Source organism: Glycine max, chromosome 20 (assembly GCF_000004515.6).
Source record: "Glycine max cultivar Williams 82 chromosome 20, Glycine_max_v4.0, whole genome shotgun sequence".
Classification (NCBI taxonomy): domain Eukaryota; kingdom Viridiplantae; phylum Streptophyta; class Magnoliopsida; order Fabales; family Fabaceae; genus Glycine; species Glycine max.
The window spans coordinates 12408638-12426990 of NC_038256.2; positions in this window are offsets into that span (position 1 = coordinate 12408638).

Here is an 18353-nt window from a genome sequence, read left to right on the forward strand (position 1 = left end):
GGCTACCAACATTTGTCATTAATTTTTTAAAGCAAAAAATACTATACATATTGACTAAAAGGCTCTCCACATTACTCTTTTTAAAATAAAATAAAAAATCTCAATTTTTTTAGACCTCACTTTCTGGTGGATCAAACCTGTACTTATCTCGCTTAGTGAGCAATCTTTTCCATCAAAAGCTCTAAATACTTAAAGAGTTAGCTAGGTATCTGTAACTAAATTAATGAAAATACTTATAATGCTGAGATGTTTACTCATTCTTTTTCAGTTTTCTGGATAAAAATATGTTTTCTCATTCTGTTATAATATTTGTTGATAAACAAATACAAATCAGCCACCAAGCGTGTTGATTAGCTGACGTTGAATTGTTTTAACTTACCTAGACTTTAAATACTTGAGAAAAAAAACATTTGTCACTCAAAATAATTTCATCTGACTCAATATGATTGTAATCAATACAAAATACTTCTGATTTTTAAAAAAATCTGTAAGTATATGTATGGTGGAAAAAGGAGATCCAATAAAGGAGGATCACCTATTGACTGACAGATATATTATTTTTATAATACCAACGAATCGTAAAGATTTTAAGCTGCTGTCGGCAACGTGATGCCATTTCAAAGATTTCTGTAATATCATTGACTATTTGATTTAAAAAGTATTTATTTGTATTAATTATAAAATTAAAAAAATGAAGCACGATGCTCCGTATTTGTGACGCGGGCGTTGAAAGCGAATGGGCATGTTATTTGTCTTCAAAGTGCTGTTTAGGTACATATTGGTTGGTCCTTTGACAGTCTGTATAAATAAATGACAAAAAATTAATATTTTTTTTATTATTAATATTGTTATTATTGTTGTTTCATTGTTTAAATATAATTTAGAATTTAATTATAATATATTAACATCATAAATTTCTTACCCTATCATCAAATTATGAATTATCATATACAAAAAATAAATTGTTAACTTTTCTAACAACTACTTTAAAATAATAGTTTCATTTCGTATATAAATTAGAAATTAATTAGAATACACAGAATAGAAAAAAAAAATTTACACTATTATTTAATCATGAATAGTCAGTCTATCATGTTGCATGAGAAGGTTTTATAAGAATTGTTTTTAAAATTATAATTAAGATTATTTGTAATCAATTATTAATGTAAAAATCTTTATACTATAGTATACTATCAAAATTAAACTCAATAACTTAATGAACACTGGAATTTAAAACCTTAACTCGGATTTGAGAGTTTTTTAAACCAAAAATACAAACAAAAATTAAAAAATGCTCTAATTATACAAGTACAAAATTATATAGATAAATAATAAAAACATTATTTGGGATGAGAAATTGATTTCCCACTTCCCGATTTCTCAAAATGTAGCTTCCAAATTTTTTTATTTTCATTGTTGGGAAATTGGTGACCATGCACAGATTTCTCGAACATGTTTTTTTTTTCATTTTTTTTATAATCTTATATTTTTTTTGATTTTATAATTACTTCTTTTATTCTTTGAAAACTTTTTTAGAATGCTTTTTATTTTCTTTTAATTTCCAATTTTATGATTTGTTAAAATAAAAATGTTAGTTATAGGAATTACTTAATTCCTTTAAAGTTCTTATGGAGACCATCTTTTGTGTTTTTTTTTTTTATGTTTATGATGTTTTATCAATTGAGTAATAATGTAGTCTCATATATTTCACATTGATGAATTGGATGATACAAGTTTCATATATTGAATAGATATAATAATGCTTCAAAGTCATGTCTAAAAATGCAAAAAATAAAATAAAATGGACTTAGTGAATTCCTTTAAACGTTTAATGTGATTCACTTTTTGCTCGATTTTACTCATGTTTATATTGTTTTTTGGTTGGAACAATAGTTAAACCCCATAAATTTCATGTATATGAATCCAATGATACAACTTTCACATCTACAATATGTCTAAAAATGTATGAAAATTGTGCTCCAAAATGCACAAACATTAGTTTTTGGACTTAGTGAATTCATTTAAGTTTGTCTAGGTGGTCAAGGCAAAAAAATAACTACAATGCTTTTACAAGTTGCATCATATTTTTTAACAACTCAACTTGAATTCTTAGTCAGCAAAATAATAATAAAAAACTTGAATTGAAAGATACTCTTGTATATACACCAATTGAATCAGCCCAAAAGATATTTCATGTGTAACAACCTAGGTCATTCCAAAAACAAATGTTTTCATCGTGTTGGAAATACAAGCTCAAGCCAATAACGTTAATTTTAATCTTATGTCAAATTGTTTGTAATTTAATTGTTACTCAAAACAACATTAATTTAAATGTTATGTTGTATTATTTGTAATTTATTCTATTTTATGTTAACTTAATCTCTATTTTAGTTTAATTAAAGTTGTGGGTTAAACACAACTTTTATTAACAATTTTTTTAATAAAAAAAGATTGAGATAATTTTATAAAAAATATGAAAATAAAAATAAAATGAAAATCCACTCTAGAAAAACTGAAAAAAATAAATAAAAAATATAGAATTAATAAAAAAACAAATCAAAAGGCAAAAATAAATAAATGACACAATTAAAAACATCATGAAAAAAAGAAAAAAATATAATATATATATATATATATATATATATATATATAATTAAAAAAAAGCCCACCACTACTAACAATAGAAGAATTACTCTGGTGGGTTTGGGCTGAAATAGTGATGGCATGGTGACTTTGCTGGAAGTTGTCGAAAATCGTGGGAGGTTTGGGTTGGGTTACAAGCGAAGATTTATGTTTCAGATTTGATGTAATTGAATAGTTTTGTATCCTATTGCCATGCCTAAGGCTTTAGGAGTTACTTTTTGTCGGGCATACTTTTCTTTAAAATTCCAGTGATCATTAATATACTACATTTGATAGATATATTCCCTTTCGCATCTTTTGTCGTTTCATCTCTCTGTATATTTATTTTCGTTGCGATTAAATGATTTGTTGCAGATTCGATAATGAGTCCTGTGAAGGCAATGATACTAAGGCCCTGGATTTTGATTTTGAGTAGCTAGTTAATCAAACCGAAGAGGAATAAGATGAGGATTGGGGATTCCCTCTTGATTTGTTGAGAATAGTGGAGCGGGAAGAGAGGGAGATAAAATCGCATCAAGAGGAAACAAAGGTTGTTAACTTGGGCACTAGTGAAGAGAAAAAAGAGGTCAAGATTGGCACTTGTGTGTCAGCTAACGTCCAAGAAGAGTTGGTGGCCCTATTGCGAGACTCCCAAGACATCTTCGCTTGGCCTTATCAGGATATGCCTAGTTTGAGCTCAGAAATTATGCAGCATAGGTTACCGTTGAATCTCGAATGCTCCCTGATGAAACAGAAATTGAGGAGAATGAAGCCTGAGATGTCCCTAAAGATAAAAAATAGAGGTGAAGAAACAATTTGATGTGGGTTTTTTAGCCGTTGCCCGTACCCAGAGTGGGTTGCCAACATTGTGTCAGTCCCAAAAAAGGATGGAAAAGTGTGAATGTGTATGGACTATCGAGATCTAAACCGAGCCAGTCCAAAGGATAATTTTCTTTTACCTCACATTGACGTTCTGGTGGATGATACAACCCACTTTGCCCTATTCTCTTTCATGGATGGGTTTTTAGGGTATAATCAGATAAAGATGGCATTAGAGGATATGGAGAAGACGACTTTCATTACTATGTGGGGAACCTTCTGTTATAAGGTAATGCCTTTTGGGATGAAAAATATTGGGGCAGCATATCAGCGGGCCATAGTGACATTGTTCCATGACATGACGCATAAGGAGGTCGAGGTCTATGTAGATGACATGATTGCAAAATCAAGAACGGTGGAGGCGCACTTAGTCAATTTGTGGAAGTTGTTTGAGCGACTACGTAAATACAAGTTGAGATTGAATCCCGCAAAGTGCACGTTTGGGGTAAAATCTGGGAAGCTACTCGGTTTTGTTGTTAGCCAAAAAGGAATAGAGGTGGATCTAGATAAGGTGAAAGCAATCCTTGAGATGCCTGAGCCACGTACAGAGAAATAAGTTTGTGGGTTCTTGAGAAGGTTGAATTACATCGCTAGATTCATATCACAGTTAACTGCCACTTGTGAGCCTCTTTTCAAGTTGTTGCGTAAGAATCAGTCTGTTAAGTGGGTGATGATTGTCAAGTAGCATATGAGAGAATTAAACAATGTTTGATGAATCCTTCTGTGCTCGTACCACCAATGCCTGGGAGACCTCTTATTTTGTACATGATAGTGTTAGATGAGTCGATGGGGGTGTGATGCAATCCTACCCCCAAGGGTATTGGATAGAAGACTCCAAGAAGATTGAGCCAGAGATGAAGGAGAAGGCCCTAGGGTTCTCATGAGCCTTAGGATAGACTTTGGGCCCATGGGCTAAGTATGAGCCCACTTATCGTTGTACATATTAGATTAGGGTTTCATTATTTTTGAACCTTGCATTTAAGGCTCCATAGTGTAGGGAGGGTACCCTAGTAATGTAGGATTTTTCAGTCCTTGTATTTTAAGGCACCTAGACTAGTTTTTGTATCAGGGGTAGTTTTGTAATTTCACATGCATTAAGTGCACTATTTGATGTGTGTGTGTTGGGAGAGAAGTTTAATTGAATGGGTGTGTACTAGGGCAACATGATGAATCGGGAAAAAAGAACAAGCCATTTATTACTTGAGCAAGACATTCACAGCGTGAGAGATGAACTACTTATTACTAGAAAGGACATGGTGTGCCTTGGCATGGGCAACACACCGTTTGAGGTAGTATATGTTGAATTGCACTACTTGGTTGGTGTCCAAAGCGGATCCAATCAAATACATCTTCTATGGCAGGTTTTGTTGTCAGAGTTTGATATTGTTCATGTCACTCAGAAGGCAATAAAAGGGAGCACTTTGGCAGATTATCTGGCTCAACAGCCCATAAATGATTATCAGCCTATGCATCCAGAATTCCCTGATGAGAATATCATGGCCCTATTTGAGGAAGAGGGTGATGATGAAGACAAAGAGAAGTGGATTGTATGATTTTGATGGTGCGTCTAATGTGTTGGGGCACGAAATTGGTTTAGTGTTGGTTTCACCAAATAAACAATGTTTGCCTTCCATGACTAGATTGTGTTTTGATTGTACAAATAATATGGCAGAGTACGAAGCATGCGCCTTGGGATTTAGAGTAGGAATTGACTTTAGGGTTAAGTTGCTCAAAGTGTATAGGGATTCAACGTTGGTAATTCATCAGTTGAAAGGTGAATGAGAAACTAGAGACCATAAGTTGATACCTTATTAGGCTTACATCAAGGAATTGATGAAGCTCTTCGATGATATATCATTTCATCACATTCCTAGAGAGGAAAACCAAATGGATGATGCTCTTGCCACTCTATCGTTCATGTTCAAAATATGCCCTCATGGAGACTTGTCATGCATAGAAATCAAATGTCACATTAAGCTTGCATACTATTGTTTAATAGAAGAAGAAAAGGATGATAAGCCTTGATATTTCGATATCAAACGATACATCAAGGACAAGGAATACCCGCCTGGGGCCTCTGACAATGATGAGAGGAGATTACGGAGGTTGGTGACCAGTTTCCTTCTGAACGAGGATGTCCTATATAAAAGGAACCATGATATGGTATTGCTCAGGTGTGTGAATGCAGACGAGGCCGAGTAGATACTAGCGAAGGTTCATGAAGGATCCTTTGGAACCTATGTCAATGGGCATACCATGGGCCGAAAGGTTCTGAGAGCTGGGTATTATTGGATCACAATGGAGAATGATTGTTGTGTTCACATGAGGAAATGCAACAAGTGCCAAGCTTTTGCAGATAATGTTAATGTTCCACCTGTACTGTTGAATGTGTTGTTAGCGCCATGGCCGTTCTCAATGTGGGGCATAGATGTGATTGGGGATATCAAGCCCAAGGCTTCAAATAGGCATCATTTCATCCTAGTCGCCATTGATTACTTCACCAAATGGGTGGAAGCTGCCCCGTATGCTAATATGACTAGGAATGTGGTGGTTAGATTAATCAAGAAGGAGATAATTTACAGATATGGGTTGCCCAAAAAAATAATCACCGATAATATCACTAACTTGAACAACAAAATGATGAAGGAGATGTGTGAGAATTTCAAGATCCAACACCATAATGCAACATCTTATCGGCCCAACATATGGTTTAGTTGAGGATGCCAATAAAAATATCAAGAAGATTATTCAGAAGATGACAATGTCATACAAAGATTGGCATGAGATGCTGTCATTCACATTTCATGGTTATCAAACTTTTGTGCGCACTTCTACTGGGGCAACCCCATTCTCTTTGGTGTATGGGATTGAAGTTGTGCTCCCTTTTAAGGTAGAGATACCTTCTTTGAGAATTCTAGCATAATCAAGGTTGGAAGAAGTGGAATGGGCCCAGGCACATTTTGACCAGTTGAATCTTAACGAAGGAAAGAGATTGACTGCCATAAGTCATGGGCAGCTATATCAGAGAAGAATGAAAAATGTGTTTGACAAAAGGGTGCGTCGACGTGAATTTAGCAAGGGGGATGTTGTTTTGAAGAAGGTGTCACATGTTCAGAAAGATCTTTGAGGGAAATGGGCTCGAGCTATCAAGGACCTTTTATGGTGAAGAAGGCTTTCTCAGGCAGAGCACTCATACTCACGAACATGGATGGTGAAGAACTGCCTTCGCCTGTGAATTCTGATGTTGTCAAATGATACTATGCATGATGCTTGGGGCAATTTGAAGGGTTATTGTTGGGGCATCCCCAAGGACTCATTAGGGTTTTCATGCTTATGCTATCATTGTAAACAACAATTGCAACGTTAATAATATGGATGGATTGATGCATTGTATCTCTTCCTCTCATGTGAATCTTTTGCACTTTTATTTTTTGTTTCGCTAGGATATGAATGTATGCTTTTGCTTTGCTTGCTCATATGACCTGTGCTCCAGAGCTAACTTCCGAGTCTGCCTGATCAGAAATTGCACATTCAACATGTTTGGTGGGGGTGCCATAAGGGTTGAGTAAAATTGAACAAAACACTTGATTGACTATTTTTCTAAATGAATACAAACATGCATGCGACCTCATCTCATTATCTTCAAAAGTTTTGCAAAAATTGAGAGTTGTTTGGGTTATGATAGACACCATGCACAAGCCTCGAGTGAACCTAGGGGTAGATAAGGAATGCTTACCTAGTAGGTTGAAAACATGGAAGAACGGCCTAGGCAAAAGTTAGGGTTATAAAAGAAAATGATAATAGAAAATAAAAAAAGGGAAGAAGAAGAAAAGAAAGTACAAGCGTTTTATAGATATTTTTAAACAAACTGCATATTAATAGAATTGTGATTTGCTTATGAAGAAGAAAAGAATTTGGATGATAAAATAGTGAAGCCTTAGCCACAACAATAGTGTCCAACTATAAAGACGTTAAAGAAGTACTCCTGGGAGGCAACCTAGTATTTCTAAACTTTGCTTTATTAATTTTATGTCTTATACTTCCTCATTACATGTTTGTGTTGTTTAATTTTTTATTTGTTTGAACTATTTTTGAATTTTTAGGATTATACTTAATTATAAAGTTTATTACAAGATCATAACTAAAAATATTATTTAATTAAAAAAATTAACTCGCCTAGGCGAGTGGGTAGCTCGCCTGGACAAATGGGTAGCTTGCCTGAGCGAGTGCACGTCTGTAGTGACAAAATAAAAGGGGGTGAAACCCTCGCCTTCTTCATTTCACACTTCTTCTTCTTTCCTTTTGCATGAAACCCTCGCCTTTTTTCTCCCAAAACTCGCCCAAGGTACCTTCTTTCCACCAAAATCTTCATTTTGCACACACCACTCCATCTCATTCATGTAAGTATCATACCTCAATCTAATTTTTCATTTCCCTTGTGATTTGGTGTTTTTGTTGCTTTCTTTTCAATAATTTGCAAGATAAATTTGTGTATGAATGAATGATCAAAGTGCTCCAATTTGTGGCTATTTTGAATGGCTCTAGGCCTACCCTTGGTTTTTACATGTTTGCATATCATGCTTGCTCTTTCTCCTTCATTTATGCATGCTTAAACATGTGCATGCCAACTATTTGATGAAATGTCACAATGGCCAGTTCATGTGTTATTTTGAAATCTGAATGAATGATAATCTTTACACATGTTCAACCATTATTTTAGGTGTATGATAAACTTACATTGTTGAATTAAATGCCAAAAGTGTGAGCCAACCTTGAAATTTCAATATTTCCTTTATGCAAGCACATTAGTTGTTAGTTGAATGCTTAAAATTGTTTGGATTGAATTGGCCTATTTTTATTGACTAACTTGCTGCACTAGGATGGGTACAATGCATGTGAATTTTTGTTGAACATCAAGATTCTTTCTTTCAGAATACTACACATTGAGTTATTTTTATTAATTGTATGGTATGACATGCAATTAATAAAAACCACACAAAGATTGACTTCTAGGTTGTTATACTTGGGAAAGCTAAAACGATGTGGCTATGTGTTTCATGAAAAATAATTTTTTGTGCTAAAAGTTAGTTAGATATGTCTTTGTTGCAAATGGCTCCAAAGAAACTCACCTCTAAGAGAGCTAGGAAGACCACTGCAGGAGAAGGGTCTAGCACAGCTCTGCCTGTAGAAATTGAATTTGATGGACACCGCTTTCGTAGTGAAGAACATCAATGCCGCTTCGTAGTGATCAAAGATTGGTCTTTCCTCAAGGAAAGAAGGGTCTAATTAGCTAAAGATGAGTATATTGAATTTCAAGCAGAGATTGCTAGTAGGCACTGGACACAACTTGCAGAGCCCATGCCTAAATATGACCCTGAGATTATCATGGAATTTTATGCAAATGCTTGACCTACTAAGGAAGGTGTTATGGATAAGCACTCCAAAGTGAGGGGCCAATGGATTCCTTATGACATAGATGCCATCAACCAATTTTTAGGGAATTCATTGATCCTAGAGGAATGGCAACAATGTGAGTACATTGCAAGGAGAAGTCGGACTACAGGTTTTGATGAAGAGGCTATAGGTCAGCTGCTTTGCTTCCCAGGATGTGATTTTGTACGAAGCATGGTGGGGAGGCAGTTGCGAATCATGATGACTTTGACTCAAATTTGGATGACTTTCCTCCTTAGTAATATCTTTTCGAGTGACCACACCATTGATCTTACCCTACCTAAATGTTAGCTGGTCTACAACATTATGGAGCCTATCAGTGTTCATGTGGCCCAACTCATTTCAGATGCTATCCATTAGTTTGTTGGTATTAAGCCTCCCAGGCACCCAATGGACCCAGAAAAATCCAACAAGGTACTGGGATTTCATGCCTTAATTACAGGTCTCTGCCAGTTCTATGGAGTACCGGTCACACCAACAAAACACATCCGGCCTCTGATTAACAAATCATTTATTGAAAAATATTGCATGCCAAGGCAAGTACAACAATCAGAGCAAGATTAGCAACATCAGCCAACAATAGATGCACCACCATAACCTCCACATCAGCCACCATCCTTGGAGTCCATCTCAGCTCACTTGCAGAGGATGGAGCTCCAGATGCACACATACATGCGTCATTTGGCTGACTAGTAGTCGACAAGTCATAGGGGAAAGATGCAGTTGAATGATAGCTTCTACCATTACACGCTGCACCAGCATCTCTAGGACCCTAGCCTTTAACCTTTGCCTACTTCTGAACAATGTAGTGCCACTATTGCATGGCCTAGAGATAGGCCTATTTTTCAGGAGGAGGCGGGACCTACAGGCGCTCAAGGATCTGCCCAAGGAGATGGAGGAAGAGTTGAGGATGATGAAGACATGACAGATCTGGTTGATTATTTCATTGGAGGAGACTAAGCTCCTCAGCCATGTCTTTTAAAGTTTGAGAACTTGTCTTTATGTTTATTTATCGCTTTGTATTAAATTTCAGCACTTTATTACCTTATTTATTGTTTTGAATTTTTTGAAAAAACAACTTATGTGACTTTATTTTGATTAATTTATGCGTGCTTTGATATTCTAATAGTGTAGTTATAGATTATAACTTTCTTTTTGGGACTTAAATAGAAAATTTTTCTTGAACGCAACATGCTTTGGAAAGAATCAACAACTAGTATTTTTTGAAACTTTTTTGGATCAGAACCCAACAAAAGGATTTTTTTTTTTTTTTGGAAAACATTGAGAATGAAAACAATGAATGACTTTCCCAAATACCAAATGAACTCAAATATTTTTGCATGGACTTGATAAAAGAACAACCTTCGAAACATTGATTTGATCTGAATATGGAAACATGCCTTAAGCTTTAGTTATTGTGCGCAACCACAGATTTTACATTGAGTGTCCTCATTGATATGTTCTACAGTTGGTTTTGCATGAATTTCTAATTGTCATAACATATGATTCATGAATATGATCTAGGCATTCTTTCTTTATTTACATTTTAAGCCACTGGCCAAACAACTATCCCAATGTATATTATTTTATCATTTGCAAGCCCTTTAAGCCAAACACTTGATATTTTATTGGAACACTAACCTAGGATAAACGTTTCCTACCTTACCTTAGGTTAGGAGAGCAAGGGTGTTTTAATGGGGATTTCTATCATTTGGTGACTAATGTGATGTGAATAAGTTCTTTATGGATAAATAAAAGGAAATTAAATATTTATCAGAAAAGAAAAGAACAAAAAAAGAGAAAAGAACAAAAAGAGAAAAGAAAAAGAGAAAGGAAAAATAAGTTCTTTTTGGATAAATAAATGTCTAAATCATGTACAGAGTTGTTGTAAATATTTGAATAGAAAAAAGTGATAACTTGGTTGAAATGAAAAAGGATAGGAATTGATCATTCGTTTAAGTTACTAGCTAGATTTTTATGCCTGCTCTCCTATTCTCAATGTATGTTTTAATATCTAGAAAAGCCAAGATTTTCTTCAAAACCAGGCCCAACCTTAAAAAGACCTATTGATCCATGATGATTATGCATATTATCTTGATTTAATAGGAAATAACTTGCAAAATTGATTTATGACATCTGTGATTGGAATTGAGATGAAACACTTTCCTGTGTGAGATTTATATAGCTTTGAGAGGTTTTCCTCTGTTTGAATGAATCCCATGTTTCCTCTGATGTTCTTTAGAAACAAAATGTGAAATGATCTTAATCTCATTTTTGGTTCTAAGAATTCCATCTTTGCGCTTTCATTTCTCGTTGTTCATTTTTGAAAAATGTTGTGCTTTAGAAACAAAGCATGTTCATATTCTTTGAAGCATATTTTATTTTATACTTATACTATTGCTATTTGTAATTTTTCTGTACTTTGCTTGAGAATAAGCAAGGTTCTAGGTTGGGGGAAGTACCTCTTCCTAAGTGTTGAAACAAGACTTCATGTCTTCCGTTTTTATGCTTTACAAGACTTCATGTCTTCTATTTTTTATGCTTTACAAGACTTCATGTCTTTTGTGTTTTATGCTTTACAAGACTTTATGTCTTCTATTTTTATGCTTTATAAGACTTCATGTCTTCTGTTTTTATACTTTGCAAGACTTCTTGTCTTCTGTTTTTATGCTTTACAAGACTTCATGTCTTCTGTTTTTATGCTTTACAAGACTTCATGTCTTCTGTTTTTATGCTTTACAATGTAACATCCCATTTTTCGTAAACTAATTTAAAAAGGATTGTTATTTGTAAATAAATAGAGTTTTAGAAAAATGATAATTTTTTTATAATCAAATAAATAAGAAGAAATAGCTTTATTAATTAAAATAATGGTTTGAGAGAAAATAAAAAGGGTATTTTATTTATTCATTTGATAGGGAATAAAATAGAGTTTATTTTTACAAAATGATAAAAATAAATAAATAGAGTAAATGATAAGTTGTAAGTACCCTAGCTATAAATAGAGACGTGTTAGGTCAGTTTTCACACTGACAACGCTTCCTCTTTCTCTCAATTTCATTTTCCCCTCTCCTCCTCTCAAAACCCTTTCTTTTTCCCGTATACTACCAAACTTATCTCAGAAAAATGATGATCTCTGACTCATTCACCGTTGGATCGTTGTGAAATTTGAGCACCATGGTTGAAACTCATTTCCGAACATTCTCGCCATTGGGAATTACGAAAAGATGTCGAAGCTGTGAGAAAAACCCTTTTTATTGCAACTTTTTCTTTTCCCGCAGAAACCCAAAACTGTCTTAGTAAAACTACGATCCTGGACTCGTTAACAGTTGAATTGTCATGAAATTTTGATAAATTAGGGATGTTGCATGCATTGAGTTGTGAGCTATGAATTTTTGCCCTCAGAAATAAAGCCCCAAAACACTTATGGAATAGAGCATTTCATGATCATGATGCACATTTGATTGGAATGGTTTCATTTCTCAATTTTTGCCTCATTAGAGGTTTTCAAAGTGGAAGTGGGTGGTTCCGTTCTCAGTGCCAAATCTAAATCCATATAGCCGAGAACAATTTCTATGGCTTCTTCCAGACCTTACAATTTGTCCCATTCAGCATTGGTAGACAATTCACTTGAGCAAATACAATTGTAGCACTAGCAACAAAAACTGAATAATAAAAAAAAATAATTACATGCTCACAAATATGCCAACAAGTTATATAAACTATAGAGTAAATAGTCACTTTTTTCTCTGAATGTGTAATTCCCTGACAAATGCATTACTGAAAGATGAAAATACAAAATTTAGTCATCAAAAGTGTAAAAAGTGCGACAAATATATTTGACTGTTAACTTCCCTCTGTCACTGTTAATAAAATAGCATACATGGCACAGAGGGACAAATTTGTCACTGAAATGATTACCAACGTGATCATGCTAACTAGATTGGATGAAAATGTTAGTAAGATACCATTTTTGGATGTAAATGTCAGTAATTTTTTGTTGGACTAAAATGTCAATATTTTTTATTGGAGCAAAATGTCAGTAATTTATTTTGGACCCAAATGTCAGTACATTCCATTGGACCAAAATGTTAATAAGTTATCATTATTGAATGAAAATATTAGTAATTTTTTATTAGACCTAAATATCAGTTTGTTTCTATTGGAATAATTTGTTAAACTCAAAATTTCATTTCATTTAAGGATAAAATATAATTTTAGGGTTAATCTTCACCATTTTATATCGTTACAAATATAACATTACAATAATCACTTAAAAAAATATATTGGCAAACATAATTTAAAATAAACATAATAATAAATGTAATATTGATTATCAACCTTAATTTGTCGGTCATGATAGAAATTATCCAAAATAAACATTATAATAGTTTACCAAAATAAACATTGTAATAGTGTACCAATCATTATAAATTTTTCCAAATTATAATAATTAATCACAATCCACTATTAACATTCGGATATATTTGTCGTACTTTTTACACTTTTGAGGACTAGATTTTGTATTTCCATCTTTCAGGGACGCATTTGTTAGCGGGGTGGGAAGACGAAAAGTCAAGAAAATATTATATTACAAATATGTCCTTATGCTGGTAATTAGAGATGATCACGTTGACAATTATTTCAGTGACAAATTCGTCCCTCTGTGGCACGTAGGCTATTTTATTAACAGTGACGGAGGGAAGTTAACAGTCAAATATATTTGTCGCACTTTTTATACTTTTGGTGACTAAATTTTGTATTTTCATCTTTCAGTAATGTATTTGTTAGGGAATTACACATTTAGAGAAAAAAAGTGACTATTCCCTCTGTGACACGTATGCTATTTTATTAATGGGGTGGGAAGACGAAAAGTCAAGAAAATATTATATTACATTTTATAAAATGATTTTTAAAAATGTCTTAAAAATTTAGAGTATTTCAATTTTTTTCTGCTTATACTTTTCTACTATTGATTGTTTATATTTGTTCTTTCATTTTTACAATTTTTTTAAAATTATATTTTCTCCTTATTCTTGTATTTGTGATATTCAAGTGAATCTTTTTAAAAAAAATCAAATGAAGGGTATATTTTTTTCTTATTTTAAAAATTATTTTTTGTTTCAGTTTTTTTTTAAAAAAATGAATGGTTACTAAATGTGACCATGATAATTGGTTAAGACATCTTGAAAATGGACAGTTTTAAAATGAGTTTCAACTTTAAAATTAACAATTTTACATAAATGAGTTTTTAAATCACATTAATGACCATTTATGCATCCAATTATTTGGGTTTGGTTGAATTAATGTTGTATTCAACTTCAAATATTTTTGGCGTATAGCCTTATAGGTGTGCTAAATATAATTGAGTGTTAAAACTTCATGTAAAAAATGAAAGACATGATGGAACTAACATACCAAGAGGGGGTGAATTGGTTTTTAAATTAAATCAAACTTTAAAATAGTTTTGAAAAACTTTCGCTTCCAAGGATCGTATTACATTTTTTTGTTAAAATCAACATCTAATCAATCACCTATACACAATATCGTTTTGTTAAAGTTCTTTCCAAAAAGAAATTTTCTTTAAACTCAACAAATTGATTAAGAATACAATGAGAGAGATATTACCAAGAGAAAAATGACACCAATTTTTATACTGGTTCATTTTCTATCTCTAGAGAAGCTATTCCAATTATCTAATTCAATTTGAATTAGATTTCCACCATATACTTTGAATTCTTAAAAGCAATCACAATTAATCACAATTCATATCCAGAAAAAGAGACTAAGGTATCTAATCCTAGTGTCTTTTGTGAATAAAAGCCTAAGAGATACCTACCCTTAGCCCAAACTAGAAAATCCTATTGTAGCAAGCATTCAGAAATTCATGCATATGTTAACAACAAGTAATAACATATGAAAAACTTAGTCAAGGAATGCAAGAACCTATGTTTGATTGAATGGATCTCTTCTTGATCTCACAAGGTGTTAAAAGTCACTTTTACCATGAATGCTTCAAAAATGATGACTAGAATGTGTGAGTCTGACAAACTTATTCTAAGCACTAATTTTGATCTCTTAAAAGTGAGAACACAAGGTGATTATTTATAGAAAAAATAGTTATAAGAGCCCGTAATTGATTAAATTGTCAATATAATCGATTATTTCGAAGGAGTAATCAATTATATTATCATTTTAATCAATTGAAGTGTTCTTCCTAAACCTATAAAGCTTTCAAGAATAATGTAATCGATTAGATTCTTAATTTAATCTATTAAAGTATTCTTGATCACTTCTAGAAACTCTTTCAAGAATGAAGTAATCGATTACGATCACCTGGTAATTGATTAAAGCAAAGACTCATGAAAAATCAGACATGGTCTCAAACTGAAATTGTGTAATCAATTACAAATAAACTGGTAATCGATTAAACCAAATGAGGATCTCTCTGTAAGCTCCAAACAACTTGTGTAATCAATTACAAATAGCCTGATAATCAATTAAAACAAAGAGTTTAATGCACTAAAGAAGTTTCTAACTTTAGAAACAATTTTCTTACCTCTACATGATGATGCATGATGTACGTATGGATAGATTAAGACTAAGATACAACAATCAATACAAATGTCACTTAAAGAGTTAGACATGTAAAAAGACAAAACTTCTTCAAGCTCCAAAGTTTAATCTTCGTTGATGTTGCTCCATGTGGAGCTTGTAGGCCTTGGATCTTCTTGAGGTCTGATTGTAGCGGAATGGAGAAGGAGAAAGATGATTGGAGACGCCACTTCAAGGAGAAGATAAGTCAAGAAGAAGCTCACCACCATAGGAAGCCATGGATAAGAGTTTGAGGTAGGAGAAGATGAATGGAGGGAAAAGGAGAGAAGGAGCATGAAATTTTGTGCCTCAAAGGAGGTCTGAACTTTGAAGTGTAATTCTCAAATGATCAAAGTTGAAAAAAATGCACACACATGGCCTCTATCTATAGCCTAAGTGTCACACAAAATTGGAGGAAAATTTGAATTTCTATTCAAATTTGACTTGAATTTGTGGAGCCAAATTTTGGAGTCAAAATTTCACTAATTATGATTAGTGAATTTTAGCTATGATTCAACCCACTAATCCAAGATTAAGTCCAAGATTCTCCACTGAGTTTGTTTAGGTGTCATGAGACATGTAAAGCATGAAGGACATGCACAAAATGTAACTATATGATGTGACAGTGGGGTGTAACAAGCAAATGCTCACCTCTCCCTCTAAAATTTAATTGGATTGGGCTTCTGCCAATTCAATTAAATTTATTTCCAACCACACACATCAAATATTCACTCAATGCATGTGAAATTACAAAACTACCCCTAATACAAAAACTAGTCTAGGTGCCCTAAAATACAAGGGCTGAAAAATCCTACATTTCTAGGGTATCTTACCTATATTGTGGAGCCCTAAATACAAGGCCAAAAAATAACGAAACCTTAATTTAATATGTATAAAGATAAACGGGCTCATACTTAGTCCATGGGCCCGAAATCTACCCTAAGGCACATGAGGACTCTAGGGCCTTCTCTCTTGCATCCCTGGTCCAATCTTCTTGAAATCTTCTATCCAATGCCCTTGCGGGGTAGAATTGCATCATTCATGTTGCTCCCCCTATTTTTAACAAAAGAAATGTGTTAAAGCTGATGTAAAACAAATTTATTATCTTTCTTTTTTAAAATTTGTAGTTGACTATGTTCTGAATTTTCCTGTTTGAGTATTTTAAAATACTTGATAATTCTCATTTGTTGATTAATTCTTATGATTATAGGTTCCCATCAAGATAGAAGTTGCCAACAAGTGAACAACACGTGAAGTTGTTTTTAGTATTATCATTGCAACTGATGTTTTGTTAAATTTAGTTTGTTATGTTATCTATCACTCTCGATTATACATTTGTACTATATTTTGCTTCTGGTTTTTGTTTTTGATAAGATCTTTTGATTTTAGTTCCATGCAAAACTTAAAAGTCATTATTATCGTAACCTTTTTTATTTTCATATTATTTTCTCTCATGACTTTATGGCACAGAAGATGAATAATATCGCCTCTTGGATTTATTATTTTGTATATATATTTAATATATATCCACAATTTATTAATATGTCATGAGTGGATAGTACAAATGGGATAATAAAATGCGAGAATTTTATGATCTTTACCTATTTTATGATTTCACCATTTTCAATTTATGTTAAAAGTTCTGTTAGATTTAAATAATATAACTAACTTCTTAATGAGTGATTTTAACTTTAAAAAATGAGTGAGGGATTTGTTCTAAGAGAAAAAAGGATTCAAAATTGTACCTAATACATTGACCTTACTTTCTTCCTAGCATATTTTATCTGTAAAAAAATATGAAAAATAAATTTTTTAATTAATACTTAAAATAAATTAGCAAATTTTATTATTGATCTACATCAAATGGCCTATCTATCAAATTAATTGTTACATTAATATAAAATATAAAAATAAACGGAATGTATCACTAAATTATCACAGTTTAATTATTTTATTGGACAAAATAACTTTTTTTAGTTATAAAATTGTTAAATAATTTTTTATTTATTTATTGTATTTAAATGCTTAAAAATAGAAATAAAAAATAAAAATAAATAAATTAAAAACCAAATAAAATTAAGGTAATATTTGTGACTAAAAATGAAAATAAAAATGGATTTTCAGATCCCTTAATTTGTTAGCAAATGCAGAGAATAAAACAAAAATATCAATTTATTCATAATATTTTAAATTATTTTTTTTCCTCTTTCTTTTAACATTATTTTAAAAAAAATAAGTATTTCATTTTTATCTCATTCTTATTGGTTCAAAATTAGTCCATAATTTAAAATTAAAAAAATTAAACACAAAGAAACATAGACATACCTTAACCGCTTTATTCATTTATTGTAATGCGAATTAAGAAGTTGGACTATCTTAAATGTTTACTGAATTAAAAAAAAAAATCTTTATATGATTAGAATATGATTTCAGTAATGCACAAAAATTAAATTATGAAACTACCATAAATAGTCGAGACAAAAGAAGTAAAAATACATGTATTTGGAAAGAATAATAAACTAAAACTAATATTATGTACATCAATACATAATAAGATGAAATATAAATACAAACACAAAGATATGACGGCGTATGTGTTTCTGCTAGTAATGATAATAGCGACATAAATTAGTAATATTATCTGAAAATTGTAAAAAACAGTTATGTTTAAACTTGAAGTAATATTTAGGGCAATAAAGTATATTAATACACTATTATGGAGGAATGATGAGCTTTAATTGTTATTAAATTTTGAACCGATGACTAATATCATAATCGGTTCAAAAGATTGAAGTGTGTAAAAATAT